Below are 16,856 nucleotides of genomic sequence, written 5' to 3' on the forward strand. Positions count from 1 at the left end.
GGTAGGGGTCTAGGGGACCCTTTTATAGCCAAAATCACGGCCCTGTATCACAATACGTCACCTAGGCTGAAGATAAATGGAACTGTAGCACCGAGGGCTCGGTTGCTACAGACGTATTGCACCTCACCCAGAGGTGTGATATCTCACTCTCAGATAAGGATGGAGTGTGGATCAGGACCCGACACCTGCATGCATTACACCACATTGCCGTGGGGCAGGGCGACCAATATGCCCCTGAGATGGGCACGACAGTCCCTGTCCCTGGCTGGAGTGGGGGGAGGGAACACTGAGGAAGGGGAACCCTGCAGTGCAGGAGGAGGGAGGAAGCAGTTCCTGGGTGCATTGAGAAGGGAGTATAAAAGGTGGGCACCATCTTAGTTCAGTGCAGAGAAGTCTGAGCAGAAGTGGCAGGGAGCAGGGGCTCTGCATGAGCTCTGCTCCGGAGGCGGGCCTAGTAACAGAGGCCCAGGCCTGCAAGAGGGAGAAGGAAGGAAGAGGAGCGGAGAAGGCTCCAGGAACGAGGAATGAAGGGATCCCAGGGGTGCGGACGGGCGAGTCGCCACCGCACGCCCGAATCCACCTGCGTGGAGGGGTCAGGCCAAAGGGGGAGACCGGTCCCCGAACTAGTGGAGGCAGGAAACGACCCTCAGCTAGAAACCGGAGGCTCTGACATTTTATGTGGCGCAGCCCCTTGCTCCACCCGCTAGGAAGGCACCACATAGGGTCAGGGAAACTGGCGCCAAGTTTACCAAGAGGAGGCCCGAGGCAGCCGGACAGAAGTGTTGGTAAGAAAGGCCAGACAAAGGACACACAAAGGGGGTCCTGTGAAGCGCTCCAAAGTTATCTGGGAGTTGTCTGAGCCCCTCACCTGGTGAGCACAGTACGACGTGGGCAGCCGTTACCTGCAGACGTGGTCTGGATAATAAGAACTGTGAGTAAAGGCCCTGAACTGCATCACTGACTCCGTGTCGTTACTGCTGCTGCCCTGCACCATCACCCCCATCCTCCGCATACACTGCCCTGAGGCTATACTCCTCCCGTGGGGAGTTATGCTACGCTCTGCTGCACCCACAACACCAGCCTTAGCGGTCTGCCCTGTAGCGGCGGTTCACTCTGACCGCAATCCACGGGTGGCGTAGTCGGACATTTAAACATCAAAACCACATAAATAGTTCCGCCACTGGTTTGACCGCCCTGAGCCACGGAACCGGATCGCCGCCACGAAGACTACAATCACCAGCATCCACCAAAAAGGGTCCGGCTCCGGGTGTCCCAAGGCCCAGGGGGTGCGTCAGAACATTTTCATCACCTTTCACAATCACCAATGGGACAAGGCAGGGATGTCCTCTGTCCCCTCTCTTATACATCCTAGTGACGGAGCACCTGCTCTCATCAATTCGCATAACCCCAATATTAGGTGGATTGAGGTGGGAGGCACCGAGTACAAGTGCTCTCTATTTGCTGATGATGTCCTAGTATATATCACTCAATCACATATATCCATCCCTGCTGTTATGGCTGAAATAGATCACTTTGTTACATGGTAAAATTTTAAAATCAATGCAGCGAAGTCTGAGGCCCTCGATGTCTCCCTCCCTAAATCCATATAGGATTCCATCCAGTCCAACTTTCCCTTTGCCTGGCCCTCACAGGGTATCAAATACTTAGGAATTCCTATTCATAGAGACCTCTCCCATCTATGTTATCTTAATTTTGGGCCCTTTATTGAACAATTCCATACAGACCACGGTTGGCAAGTTGGAACTGTGAGATTCACTACGTGCACCACTGGTATTTTGTGGAAAAGCACATGTAAGATTCTGCAACAGTCTCTGCTGATACTCCTGCATGCGTGCATCCCTTTCTATGGCAGGAATAATTTCTGCAAATTTACTTTTGTACCGGGGATCTAACAGTGTGGCAACCCAGTAGTCAGGATTATTTCTAATTCTCACAATTCGAGGGTCATGTTGCAGGTAGTGCAGCAAGAAGGCACTCATGTGTGTTGCGCATCCAGGAGCACCAAGTCCCTGTTGTGTTGGTGGCGAGGTAACAATCATGCTTCCTTCCTCTGTCCTCTCCCCCCAACCTCGCACAACAGAAATGTGATCAAGGTCTCCCTCATCTGATGAGTCTTCCATCAGTTCGTCCTCCACTTCTTCCTGGGCTCCTGCACCTTCCTCACTAGTTTGGCTGCTACCATGCGCCCTGGTAAAATCATCTCCCCCACCCTCACATGCCTGCCGCCCTGGTGCTGCCGACCGTCTGGACCTTGCAGATGTTAGCCCTTCCGCATACAACTCCTCCTCCTCTACTTCCTTCACCTCCTCTTGTGCCACCACCTGACTCCGAATTCTGTTTAACATGTGCTCCAGCATGTAAATCACCGGAATAGTCATGCTGATAATGGCATCGTCAGCACTAAACATCTTCGTCGCCATTTCAAAACTGTGCAGAAGGGTGCATAGGTCCCTGATCTGAGACCACTCCTCCAGCATGATTTGCCCCACCTCTGAATCTCGTTGGCCCAGGCTATACGTCAGAACGTATTGCACCAGGGCTTGTCGGTGCTGCCACAGTCGCTGCAACATGTGCAGAGTTGAATTCCACCGGGTAGGCACATCGCATTTTAGCCGGTGAAGTGGCAGGCCCAACGACTTCTGTAGAGATGTAAGTCGCTGAGCTGCGGGATGCGAACGGCGGAAGTGAGCACACAGCGACCGTGCCCTCTGCAGAAGGCCATCTAGTCTGGGATAGTGGGCTAAAAATTGCTGGACAACCAGGTTCAACACGTGAGCCATACAAGGCACGTGTGTGACATTGCCCCGGCGAAGGGCCGCACCCAGGTTTGCAGCATTGTCGCACACGGCCTTCCCTGGTTTCAGGTCCAGTGGAGACAACCATTCATGAAATTGGTTCTCCAGAGCTGACCACAACTCCTCAGCTGTGTGACTCACATTTCCTAGACATTTCAATGTAAAAACCGCCTGATGACGTTGAGCCCTACTGCCAGCATAGTAAGGAGGTGTGCAGGATCCCTTCTGCGCAGTTAGAAAGCTTGTGGCATGACCAGACAGGCTTTGGGTGCAGGTGGAAGACCGGGAGGAGGTTGAGGAGGCAGAAGCAGTGGAGGAAAAATGACATAAAGAGGATTGACGCACAACTCGTGGGGACGGCAAGACTTGGACAGCAGCCCCTTGTCCTGCTGTCACCATAGTTACCCAGTGCCCAGTCAGCGACATGTAACGCCCCTGTCCATGCCTACTCGTCCAAGTGTCTGTGGTGAAATGCACCCTGTCACACACAGAGTTTCTCAAAGAAGCGGTGATGTTGTGTGCGACATGCTGGTGGAGCGCAGGCACACCTTTCTTTGAGAAGTAGTGCCGACTGGGCATCTGGTACTGGGGCACTGCGACGGACATAAGGTCTCGAAAATCCTCTGTGTCCACCAGGCGGAAAGGCAGCATTTCTGTAGCCAAGAGCTTGCAGATGGTGAAATTCAACCTCTTAGCTTTCTCATGGCTAGGAGGAAATGGTCTTTTACTTGTCCACATCTGAGGGACCGAGGGCTGGCTATTGTGCTTAGACGGGGTTGATAAGGGTGTCCCCGGCAAACTGCCGGTCTGTGAGGAAGATGCAGGCGGACATGTTAAGTTGCCTTGATCCAAAGGTGGTGCTATCGATGTCGGACAGCGCTCAAGACCAGCTGGTGTTACCACCTCCAAAGAAAATGATGACCTGCCAATCACGCTGGCTGTTGCGGGTAAAGAGGTGGCAGGTCTGCGCCCCAAAACAGGTGTGACTGCTGTCCCCCCAGTCACAGAGGATGAAGAGGCCGCGGATGCACAAGATATGGCAGACGGTGGTTGGCCCGGCCGGCTAGACCGCATTGTAGCACACTGAGCTTCCCACTGCAACTTATGCTTCATGTCCATGTGCCGGTTCATGCATGAAGTACTCAAACTATGTATTTTTTGGCCTCTACTTAGCTTTTGCTGACAAATGTTACAGATAACACGAGTTGGGTCATCTTTATCGATCTGAAAAAATGCCCAGGCTATGCAAGGCTTAGCACCCATGCGACCTGAAGAGCCACCACGACTTGTGGTGAGAGGCAGAGTTGTGTTTGAGGATGCAGTTGTTGACGTGCTTCCAGTACTACGTCTCTGTCCAGGAAGGCGCAACCTGACCTCGTCGTCACTAGCATCTTCCTCCACCTCCTCTGCTGACCTCATCTCTTGGCTGACTGTGGGTTGACAGTAAGTGGGATCTCCGACCTCATCATCATCACCCTGTGCGTTATCACACCCGTCGTCCTCAGAGCCAACCTGTTCCTGCCCTGACAAAAAACTAAAGTTGTCGCTCCAATCAGGTATTTGAGTCTTATCATCGTCTTCCTCATTGTCTCCACCAACAGGAGTTACAGTTTGGGAATGAGGGTCTACATTATGGTCAGAACCTTCTGCGTCTGGTCCTGGATCCGACTCATAAAGATTCTGGGCATCAGTGCAGATCATTTCCTCGTCTGGATTCACAGAAGCGCTGGAGTCGACCTCTGATTCCCAGGCTATAGTATGAGTAAACAGCTCTGCAGACTCAACCATCTGTTCTACCTCATACTCAGACGGGCAGCTGGAGATTTGGGAGCTGTGAGGAAGCAAGTGCGATTTGGGTGACACCTTTGAGGACTGGAGTATTTGTGATGTTGAAGTTGATGTGGAGGAGAGCCCACTTAAAGGAGCACTTGATATCCGTTGAAGCACCTGCTGTTTTTGTGCCTCATCTGGAATTTGTAGCGATTGGCGTGGCCGTAAGAAAGGGATCTTATCACATTGTCCGCTAAAAGAAGTAGACATTTTAGTTTGGCTGGAAGATGGTCTTTCTTCTGCACCTACCCCACGGACACAACCTTTTTTCCCCTTCCCAACACGCCTATTCCCCTTTCCACCAGCAGCAGGCCTTTTTCCACTCATTTTGGTGGTTAACTAATTCACAACTCTGGAGTTGTTTGCACAAAAAAACAATGGATGGTAACCGAGCAGAGCTGAGTGGCCAAACTGTGGTATTAGGCCAAAACTATTGGCTGGGTTAGATGCAGAAAAAAATTATTTTTAATTTGCAACCTGATGGAGGTCAGTATAGATGGACTAATAGACCAAGTCCCACACATCGCTAGAAGCCCAAATATTTTTTCAGAGCTAGATGCAGAAAATTTTTTTATTCAATTTGCAACCTGATGGAGGTCAGTATAGATGGACTAATAGACCAAGTCCCACACACTGCTAGAAGCCCAAATATTTTTTCAGAGCTAGATGCAGAAAAAAATTATTTTTAATTTGCAACCTGATGGAGGTCAGTATAGATGGACTAATAGACCAAGTCCCACACACTGCTAGAAGCCCAAATATTTTTTCAGAGCTAGATGCAGAAAAAAATTATTTTTAATTTGCAACCTGATGGAGGTCAGTATAGATGGACTAATAGAACAAGTCCCACACGCTGCTAGAAGCCCAAATATTTTTTCAGAGATAAATGAAGAAAAAAATTATATTCAGTTTGCAACCTGATGGAGGTCAGTATAGATGGACTAATAGAATGATGCTATGCCCAAAAGATTTTACTTCACTAGGTGCAGTAAAAAAATTGGTATTCTATACACAGGTGGTATATCTTGCAACACAGATAGGCTACTCCTCTGACTAACACACTCTGCAATAGGCCAAAAAGGATTAGCTTTGCTAGATTCAGCCAAATGCTGTGAAAAAAACTTGCACAGCACTGGCACAGACCTGCCTGGCAAAAACTGATAGGAACTCATGTAACCTAGTCCTGAAAAGGACTCCAATTACAATTAGTCTTTACTCCCACAATCTATCTATTTAAGAGCACAGACCTGCCTGATAAAAGTCGTAGGAAATGCTGTAACCTAGTCTTTAAAAGGACTGCAATCACAACTATTCCCTACTCCCAAGCTATCTGTATATTTGTGCGAAAATTGGCTTGAAATTAACAAGGTATAGCGCACACAGCAACAGCGGTGCCGTCTAACACGCAGCTGCAGCAGTGAGAAAATGGTGGCGACGGGGAAAATGGCTTGGTCTTATAGGGCAAGGACATGTGACATACACTGCCAATCACACATGCCCTTGCTTGTGTGAAAAAAAGCACTTCGCTCCGTGTGTGCGCTGCTGATAGGCTGACAGATTGCACCTCCCCACTGCAAATGCGGGAAAGAGAGAAAAAAAATGGAGATCTTCATTGTTCCTGCAGAGATCCATCCCCTGCCCCTCCCCCCGCCCCGCTGTACACTCAATCTGCGTATTAACATTAATTTTCATCATTACTGAGAAAAAATCCAGTTATGATTTTGGTGCACGAACAGTTATCGAACATAACCTCGAACAGCCGAATTTTTCTCAAATTGTTCGTGTTCGCCGACCGGCTCGAACACCGCCCAAAACAGCTCGAATTTGAGATTGGCGAACAGTTCGAGTAGAACAACGCTCATCTCTAGTTAGTATAGATGGCCTAATAGAATGTGTACCACACACTGCTAATATGCCCAAAATTATTTTCCAGGCAAGATGCAGCTAAAAATTATAATTAATTTCAAAGCTGGTAGAGCTTGGTATAGATGGCCTAATACAATGAGTACCGCACACTGCTACTAAGCCCAAAATTATTCTCCGGGCTAGATGCTGCTAAAAATTATTATTAATTTGAAAGCTGGTGGAGCTTGGTATAGATGGCCTAATACAATGAGTACCACACACTACTACTAAGCCCAAAATTATTTTCCAGGCAAGATGCAGCTAAAAATTGTTATTAATTTCAAAGCTGGTGGAGCTTGGTATAGATGGCCTAATACAATTACTACCACACACTGCTACTAAGTCCAAAATTATTTTCCAGGCAAGATGCAGCTAAAAATTATTAGTAATTTTAAAGCTGGTGGAGCTTAGTATAGATGGCCTAATAGAATGAGTACCACACACTGCCAATATACCCAAAATTATTTTACAGGCAAGATGCAGCTAAAAATTATTATTAATTTCAAAGCTGGTGGAGCTTGGTATGGATGGCCTAATACAATGCGTACCACACACTGCTACTAAGCCCAAAATCATTTTCCAGGCTAAATGCAGCTAAAAATTATTATTAATTTCAAAGCTGGTAGAGCTTGGTATTGATGGTCTAATACAATGAGTACCACACACTACTACTATGCCCAAAATTATTTTCCGGGCAAGATGCATCTAAAAATTATTATTAATTTCAAAGCTGGTGGAGCTTGGTACAGATAGCCTAATACAATGAGTACCACACACTGCTACTAAGCACAAAATTATTTACAGGGCTAGATGCAGCTAAAAATTATTATTTATTTCAAAGCTGGTGGAGTTTGGTATAGATGGCCTAATACAATGAGTACCACACACTACTACTATGCCCAAAATTATTTTCCAGGCAAGATGCAGTTAAAAATTATTATTAATTTCAAAGCTGGTGGAGCTTGGTATAGATGGCCTAATACAATGAGTACCACACACTGCAACTATGCCCAAAATTATTTTCCAGGCAAGATGCAGCTAAAAATTATTAGTAATTTGAAAGCTGGTGGAGCTTAGTATAGATGGCCTAATAGAATGAGTACCACACACTGCTAATATGCCCAAAATTATTTTACAGGCAAGATGCAGCTAAAGATTATTATTAATTTCAAAGCTGGTGGAGCTTGGTATAGATGGCCTAATCCAATGAGTATCACACACTGCTACTAAGCCCAAAATTATTTTCCAGGCTAGATGCAGCTAAAAATTATTATTAATTTCAAAGCTGGTGGAGCTTGGTATAGATGGCCTAATAGAATGAGTACCACACTCTACTACTATGCCCAACATTATTTTCCAGGTAAGGTGCAGCTAAAAATTATTAGTAATTTGAAAGCTGGTGGAGGTTAGTATAGATGGCCTAATAGAATGTGTACCACACACTGCTAATATGTCCAAAATTATTTTCCAGGAAGATGCAGCTAAAAATTATAATTAATTTCAAAGCTGGTAGAGCTTGGTATAGATGGCCTAATACAATGAGTACCGCACACTGCTACTAAGCCCAAAATTATTCTCCGGGCTAGATGCTGCTAAAAATTATTATTAATTTGAAAGCTGGTGGAGCTTGGTATAGATGGCCTAATACAATGAGTACCACACACTACTACTAAGCCCAAAATTATTTTCCAGGCAAGATGCAGCTAAAAATTATTATTAATTTCAAAGCTGGTGGAGCTTGGTATAGATGGCCTAATACAATGAGTACCACACACTGCTACTATGCCCAAAATTATTTTCCAGGCAAGATGCAGCTAAAAATTATTAGTAATTTGAAAGCTGATGGAGCTTAGTATAGATGGCCTAATACAATGAGTACCACACACTGCTACTAAGCCCAAAATTATTTTCCAGGCTAGATGCTGCTAAAAATTATTATTAATTTCAAAGCTGGTTGAGCTTGGTATAGATGGCCTACTAGATTGAGTGCCACACACTGCTACAGGCCCAAAAGGTTTTACTTGGCTAGGTGCAGTAAAAATATTGTATTACATACACAGGTGGTGTAGCTTGCAACACAGATAGGCTACTCCACTGACTAACACACACTGCAAGAGGCCCAAAAGGATTGGCTTAGCTAGATTTTGCCAAATGCTGTGAAAAACACTTGCACAGCACTAAAACAGACCTGCCTGGCAAAATGTGATAGGAACTGATGTAACCTAGCCCTCAAAAGGGCTGGAATTACAACTAGTCACTACTCCCAACCTATCTGTCTATTTAAGAGCACAGACCTGCCTGATAAAAGTGCTAGGAACTGCTGTAACCTAGCCCTCAAAAGGGCTGCAATTACAAACTAGTCCCTACTCCCTAAACCTTTCAGTCTATTTAAGAGAAAATTCTCTTGCAATTCAGTTAGGCTGGTGCCCACGTAGCGTTTTTCAAGCGTTTATGCTGCGGAATTTCCGCAGCATAAACGCTTGTTAAACGGTAGGTAATCCGCACCCCATGGTCCCCAAGGGGATTTCGCATGTTCTATACACATGCTGCGGATTTTTCTGCAGCGTTTATGCTGCGTACAAAAATCCGCAACATGTCATTTAATTTTGCGGAAGCGCAGCGGAACTCCCGCCATTGACTTGCATTGAAACGCATAGAAACCGCGACTGTACATTTGTACAAGCGGCTTCTATGCGTCTCTATGTGCGGATGGTACCCAGTTCTGGAGGAGAGGAGACTCTCATCCAGACCTGGGTACCATTGTACCTGTAAGAAAAGAATAAAATAACAAATAAAGTTTATACTCACCTGTCCGGCGGCTTCTCTCTGAATGCCGGCATCGCTTGAGGACCTGCGGCGACGTCACAATCATGTGACCGCAGGCCCTTCACCGCTCTGTCTCGCGATATGCCGGCAGCCGGGAACCAGACAGGAACGAGCGCTGCAGCACACACCGGGGCATCGGGGGTGAGTATAGCTTTATTTGTTTTAATTTTTACGGTCACACTGTATAAATCCATGCCGTTTGCATGGATTTATACAGTGTGACCTAGTTGTCAAGCACTTTCCAAGTGATGCTATTGACGCGCCCCCTGGGCCATATTCTTTAGGGGAATACCCGGAGCCGGATCAGATGGGGGTTGTAGTCTCCGAGTGGCTGTGACCCGGTCCGTGCCCAGGGTGTCAAGCTCAGTGTGTGGCAGTCCTTACTGATGTTACTAAAGTTCTTTATGTCGACTACGCCACCCGTTGAATTGCGGTCACTTCGGCCGCCGCTGCAGCAGGGTCCGCTGAGGCTGATGGTGTTTGTGCAGCTTAGGTGGTATAACCCCCAACGGGAGGGGTATAGCCTCAGGGGGTCAGGTGCAGAGGATGGTGGTTGTGGAAGTGCAGGGATGATGGTAATGAGAGTCAGAGTCGGGTTGTGCAGTTCAGGGTTCTTTACTTACTGCAGATGTTCCGGTCACTCCGGCCTTGAGTGACCACCCGAGCCGTGCTGCGTCCACCAGGTCCTGGACTCGGCCAACCCCCAAGCAGTTCTGGAGCGTGGCTCTGAGCTCCCTTTCTGTCCTGTCCTCGTCTCTGGCCTTCCCCACCAGGGATCCACCTAAGTCCGGCTCCCTCGGGCCTCTTGTTGGCGAACCCTTGCCTCTGGGTTCCCTGACCCTATGCGTGGTCTGCCTTCTGGGTGGATATGGTGGGTGGCCGTGGCAGATTCTGCCCACGGCCTCCGGTCTCTGGCTTAGGTATGCTGTAGCCCCCACCAGTTTGGGATCCGGTACCCTGTTGCCAACTCTTCACCCTGTGATTATATTTGGGCTCTCAGAGTTCCTTCTTTCTCCCCCTCTGGGTCTTTCTTTCTCCTCTCTCACTCTTGCTCTTGGGGCTGCTCTGCTCCTCTGCTTTCCTCCACTGCTCTGCAAAAGACTGATGTCTCACTGACTTCTCACAGACTGACCCTGATCTTAGATGGTGCCCACCTTAAATACTCCCTCTATGTGTGAGCTCAGGTGACCAGCACCCAATGAGCTCCTATCTTTACCCAGGCTGCTCCCCCTATCTGCCCCTACACTACTGGGATGTACCACCCCCCTCCCACTCCAGCCAGGAACAGACTCGGTCGTACCTGCACATTTCTAAGTGGGAGTACCGTTGGTCTGTTCCTCGGAAATGGGATGTGTGTAGTGCATGCAGCTAACTGAGCTCAGTTCCACACTCCATCCTTACCCGGGAGTGGAATATCACACCTCTGGGTTGAGGTGCAATACCCCTGTAGCAGCTGAATCCTCAGGGTGCTACATTCCCCCCTGGTAAATCACAGCACGTCCTCGGGCTGCAAGATATAAACAACATCCAAAACATACAATTTTTGCATAAACAACATAATAAAACATCATATAAAACTTTTCATAAAAATTTTTCATAAAAACATTCTTGTCTTCTGGTACCTCCGGTCACGGTGCAACTTGTGACCGGGTAAAGTGCGACAGTCTCTTGAAGAAAAATGGTTTCCTATAAAACCGGTAGGGGGCGCTTTAGGAAGCGCAACTATATACAAGGGGATATGGCCGCTCTCAGTCCTCGGCCAGGTATTAGGAAAGGGATGACCGCTCTCAGTCCTCGGTCAGTGGGAATAGGGACACACGGGATTCAGTTCAATTGGCTGGTCCCAACGGGGACTATATTAGCAGCAACGGTTCACTGTGCCCCGACGGGCAACTATATACAGTCTCTCTCTACCGTACTCAACGACGGCGTCCTCCTGCTCTTTCTTTGTGGACAGTTTCAGTTTCAGACCCGTTCGGGCACGTATGCTGGGCAAACAGGTCTTCACCCAGATGCGGCACTCTTGGTTTTATGGGCGCGGTGGTGGTGGCGCCCGGGTTGCCCAGGCCTTGCGGCCAGGCCTGGGGCACCTGGAAAGTGAAGGGCACCGTAAGGACGGCGGCGCCCTGGGCTACTTGGCCCTGCGACCAGGCCGGTGGCTCCGCGGAGGTAGGGGGCGCTGTTGGTATTGCGGCGCCCGGGGGTACTAGGCCCTGCGACCAGGCTGGTGGTACTTCCTGCTTGGTCACGCTCGGGGTCGAGGCGTGTGACGTCACAGGGGTCGCGGCTTCCGTTTGAGGCCTAGTCTGCGGCGGTGACGTTGCAGCGACGGGCACGGTAGGGGGTACTTCGGGCTCTGCGACGGGGAGCTGGGGCAGGCACGCGGTTTCCCGGCTCGGGGTAGTGACGTCCCCTTTACCTGCCTCCATTCGTTCGGCTCCCTTCTCGGCGCCGTCTCCGGCCTTCATTCCTCCTGCGCCATCCTCAGAGGCGGTCTGTCTCCTCGTCTCGGGTGGCGTGCTCCGCTGACGAGTCTCGGTCTGCTGGGCCATCTCTCGGCTCCACTCCGCCAACGTCTCTCGTTGCACCCGGGCCATCCTCCGTGCGAGGCCCTCCAGCGCGGTCTGTGCACACTCCCGGTCTCTGGGGAGCTGTGCTAGGATCTCCAGCAGGCCTTCTGGAGTGGCGACCTGCAACAGGCTCCTGACCACTGGGTCGGTGCTGCCTGGAGTGGCGGCCCGCATCAGGCTCCTGACCGCTGGGTCGGTGCTGCCTGGCCCTCCCTCCATCTCCGGGTAGGCTCTCTCTGGACTCTCTTCCAGACGTCTTGTCTCCGGGTGCGCTCTCTCTAGACTGCTCCAGGCGACACCCATCTTTGTTCTCTTCTTCTGTCTCCGCCCACATCGAGGGTGGTCCCGGGGCAACTTAGTGATTGTCAGTTCCAGGGGCAGTTCTCTTACGCTGATGGGCACTTCCAGCATCACAGTCTCTGTTGGTGGGCGCGGTTTCCGCTTTTGGCGCCATTTTCGGTCCTGGCCCACGATGGGAGGCGGCCTCTTGCCACCCTCTGGCACGCCCATAATGGCGTCCGCTCTTCCAAGGCGGGAAACCTTTGGAAATGGCGGGAATCGTCTCCCAGTGGCGGGAAACTCTGCAGATGGCGGGAAAAAGCTGTTAATGGCGGACAACCGGCGGGAATCGACCTGTGATGGAGTCCGATGGCGGGGACCCTCCGGAACCGACAGGAGACTTCTTTTTGAGGTAAACTTGTTCTTTTCTTCAGGCACGCAGTACCCGGGTGTTGCGGGCACGTTATCCTGCCGACTACGCCAAAGTTGACGCGCCCCCTGGGCCATATTCTTTAGGGGAATACCCGGAGCCGGATCAGATGGGGGTTGTAGTCTCCGAGTGGCTGTGACCCGGTCCGTGCCCAGGGTGTCAAGCTCAGTGTGTGGCAGTCCTTACTGATGTTACTAAAGTTCTTTATGTCGACTACGCCACCCGTTGAATTGCGGTCACTTCGGCCGCCGCTGCAGCAGGGTCCGCTGAGGCTGATGGTGTTTGTGCAGCTTAGGTGGTATAACCCCCAATGGGAGGGGTATAGCCTCAGGGGGTCAGGTGCAGAGGATGGTGGTTGTGGAAGTGCAGGGATGATGGTAATGAGAGTCAGAGTCGGGTTGTGCAGTTCAGGGTTCTTTACTTACTGCAGATGTTCCGGTCACTCCGGCCTTGAGTGACCACCCGAGCCGTGCTGCGTCCACCAGGTCCTGGACTCGGCCAACCCCCAAGCAGTTCTGGAGCGTGGCTCTGAGCTCCCTTTCTGTCCTGTCCTCGTCTCTGGCCTTCCCCACCAGGGATACACCTAAGTCCGGCTCCCTCGGGCCTCTTGTTGGCGAACCCTTGCCTCTGGGTTCCCTGACCCTATGCGTGGTCTGCCTTCTGGGTGGATATGGTGGGTGGCCGTGGCAGATTCTGCCCACGGCCTCCGGTCTCTGGCTGAGGTATGCTGTAGCCCCCACCAGTTTGGGATCCGGTACCCTGTTGCCAACTCTTCACCCTGTGATTATATTTGGGCTCTCAGAGTTCCTTCTTTCTCCCCCTCTGGGTCTTTCTTTCTCCTCTCTCACTCTTGCTCTTGGGGCTGCTCTGCTCCTCTGCTTTCCTCCACTGCTCTGCAAAAGACTGATGTCTCACTGACTTCTCACAGACTGACCCTGATCTTAGATGGTGCCCACCTTAAATACTCCCTCTATGTGTGAGCTCAGGTGACCAGCACCCAATGAGCTCCTATCTTTACCCAGGCTGCTCCCCCTATCTGCCCCTACACTACTGGGATGTACCACCCCCCTCCCACTCCAGCCAGGAACAGACTCGGTCGTACCTGCACATTTCTAAGTGGGAGTACCGTTGGTCTGTTCCTCGGAAATGGGATGTGTGTAGTGCATGCAGCTAACTGAGCTCAGTTCCACACTCCATCCTTACCCGGGAGTGGAATATCACACCTCTGGGTTGAGGTGCAATACCCCTGTAGCAGCCTAATCCTCAGGGTGCTACACTATCGCCTGGAAAGCGCTTGTCAATCTGCATGTGGAAACGCATGTATTCTGCAGGAAAAACGCATGCACAATCTGCATGCGTTTTTTCTGCCAGGGAGATGCAGAAATGCTGCAGAAATTTTCTGCTTCATTTCTGCATCGTGGGCACATAGCCTTACACAATATAGCGCTAACAGCAGCAGCAGTGCCGTCTAACACTCAGCTGCAGCAGTGAGAAAATGGTGGCGATGGGGAAAATGGCTGGGTCTTATAGGGCAAGGACATGTAACATACACAGCCAATGACACATGCCCTTGCTTGTGTGAAAAAAAGCAGTTCGCTCCGTGTGTGCGCTGCTGATAGACTGACAGATTGCACCTCCCCACTGTAAATGCGGGAAAGAGAAAAAAAAATGGAAATCTTCATTATTTCTGCAGAGATCCATCCCCTGCCCCTCCCCCCGCCCCGCTGTACACTCAAACTGAGTATTAACATTAATTTTCAGCATTACTGTGAAAAAATCCAGTTATGATTTTGGTGCACGAACAGTTATCGAACATAACGTCGAACAGCCGGATTTTTTTCAAATCGTTAGTGTTCGCCGAACGGCTCGAACACCGCCCAAAACAGCTCGAATTTGAGATTGGCGAACAGTTCGATTCGAACACCGCTCATCTCTAGTGATTTTATGTACGCCAACTGTTTTGGCTGGCACATTACTTCTGAAAATTTGGCAAAGCATGCCACTATTCTTGCTAAATAGTTGTAAAACAAGTTAAAGATAGGAAAAGAAGACAGTTTTTGAGAATTTGGCCAAAAATAGTCAGCAAAAAATATAGTAAAAAAAGAAAAGTAATTGTAAGAAAACACAAATTATGACTCTGATCCTCTTTGATCAAGCCGAAAGTAAATTCTGATTCCAAGTTTAATTTCCTATGAGTCTTTGGTGAGATTTTGATGCTAGATGTTTTCGCTGTTCAAAAAAAATGCAACACTTTAGGCCACGTTCATACGGTGAGTATTTGGTCAGCATTTTAAATAAGTATTTTTAAGCCCAAACCACGAGTGGAACAATCAGAGGAAAAGTATTAGATGCATGTGCCTTACTTCTCCATTTTTCACACATCTTGCAAATACTGATATAAAATACTGACCTAATACTGAATGTGTGAACGTGGCCTTACATTTCCAGCAAAGTGGATGGGATTCATAGAAATCTGATGACTTTTGTGCTTTTTTCTGTACAGCATAAACTGACCTGTGATAGGTGTTTGAAATCTGCAATGTGTTAATTTCTCTTGCAAGTTTGGATTTTCCCCATAGAATTGTATTACATGCAGAAAATCAGCAGATAAAAAATGCATGCGCATTTTTAGTGCGTTTACACTGTAGAAAAGCACTGAAGATGCATGTAATCTTCCCATGACTGTATCAATAATGTTTTGTCAAAGCCAAATACTTGGAGGAATCAAATACATAGCAGCTTAATTTAAACATGACATACTAAAAAGAGACAAAAACCAAAGAGTCAAAAACATCATAAAAACACAAGTAAAAAAAGGCACTAAAAATCGCTTTGAAAATAAAATGCAAATAACCTAATTTATCAAATAGGTGCAGAAAATTTGCAACATCCCAAACTTACCAAATACTCTTTGTGTGTATTAGTGTTGAGCCACCCCCGTAGTGTTCGAGTTCGGTTCGGTTCGTCGAACACCCGTGTGTTCGCCGAACTGTTCATCGAACTGTTCGTCGAACACCTTCGAACACCGTTAAGACCAATGGCAGGCAAACAAAAACACATAGAAACACATAGAAAACACCTTCAAAGGTGTCCAAAAGCTGACAAACTGCTCAGAAGACACAACTAACACATGGAAAAGTGACAAGTACATATAGTCATGCGAAAAGAAAAGAGGTGGAGGAGTAAAAGGAGGGGGGGACACAGATATAGGCATGTCATGCCCTTCTAAAATCCAAAAAGTGAGAAGCCGACACGTTCAGTCCGCTCCTGCCCGTGCCACCTCCGCGTCGCCGGGTTTGTGCCAGAGCCGCGGTGAACCCTGACGGCCAGCCCCCCTCTCCCAATACTGGTGCCTGTCCGCTGGTGGGTCGAGCGAGCCCCCCTGTGCTGGAGGCAGCTCTAAGCTTTTTAATTTAAATTGTCTCTCTAATTTGAATGAATACACTTTAAATCCATTTACAAGGATCTATTGGAGGGCAAGTCTCATGCCAGCAGCCGCGTAATTCCAGCTCCAGTAGCGTCCACTAAAGCTGCTGCAGTTAAAAAGCTTTTATAAGGATCGAGCTCGGCTGTCCACCGCAAGGCATCCTACTGCCAGTCCCAGCCCCTATGCCTTGGGGTGCCTCCTGATGCTCTTCACTGAGTATCCCGTGGTCCCGAAGCATTTCCTTTGAAAAAATTAAGTGTCCAAACTACAGGTGGTGTAGCTTGCTTAACAGCCGGGATAATCCGCTGACTAGCAGACACTGCTACTAGGCACAAAGTATTTCCTGGGCTAGATGCAGTTAAAAATTTGTAATTAGATACTCTCGTTGGATGCTGAGAAAGCATTCCATAGAGTCTCCTGGCACGCCATATACGATTCTCTTAAAAAGCTTGGGGTAGGGGTCTAGGGGACCCTTTTATAGCCAAAATCACGGCCCTGTATCGCAATACGTCACTTAGGCTGAAGATAAATGGAACTGTAGCACCCTGAGGGCTCGGTTGCTACAGAGGTATTGCACCTCACCCAGAGGTGTGATATCTCACTCTCAGGTAAGGATGTAGTGTGGATCAGGACCCGACACCTGCATGCATTACACCACATTGCCGTGGGGCAGGGCGACCAATATGCCCCTGAGATGGGCATGACAGTCCCTGTCCCTGGCTGGAGTGGGGGGAGGGAACACTGAGGAAGGGGAACCCTGTAGTGCAGGAGCA

At 49.0% G+C, this 16,856-nt stretch overlaps 1 protein-coding gene across 4 annotated transcripts in view; it reads right to left on the minus strand.

Moving 5' to 3' along the window:
• LOC141265411 (poly(rC)-binding protein 3-like) overlaps positions 1–16,856 on the minus strand; it is a 1,492,220-nt gene that overhangs the window by 765,078 nt on the left and 710,286 nt on the right. The window lies entirely within an intron of this gene.

This window comes from Phyllobates terribilis, unplaced genomic scaffold, assembly GCF_046119375.1.
Source record: "Phyllobates terribilis strain yellow unplaced genomic scaffold, ASM4611937v1 Scaffold_4__5_contigs__length_816908805, whole genome shotgun sequence".
Classification (NCBI taxonomy): Eukaryota; Metazoa; Chordata; class Amphibia; order Anura; family Dendrobatidae; genus Phyllobates; species Phyllobates terribilis.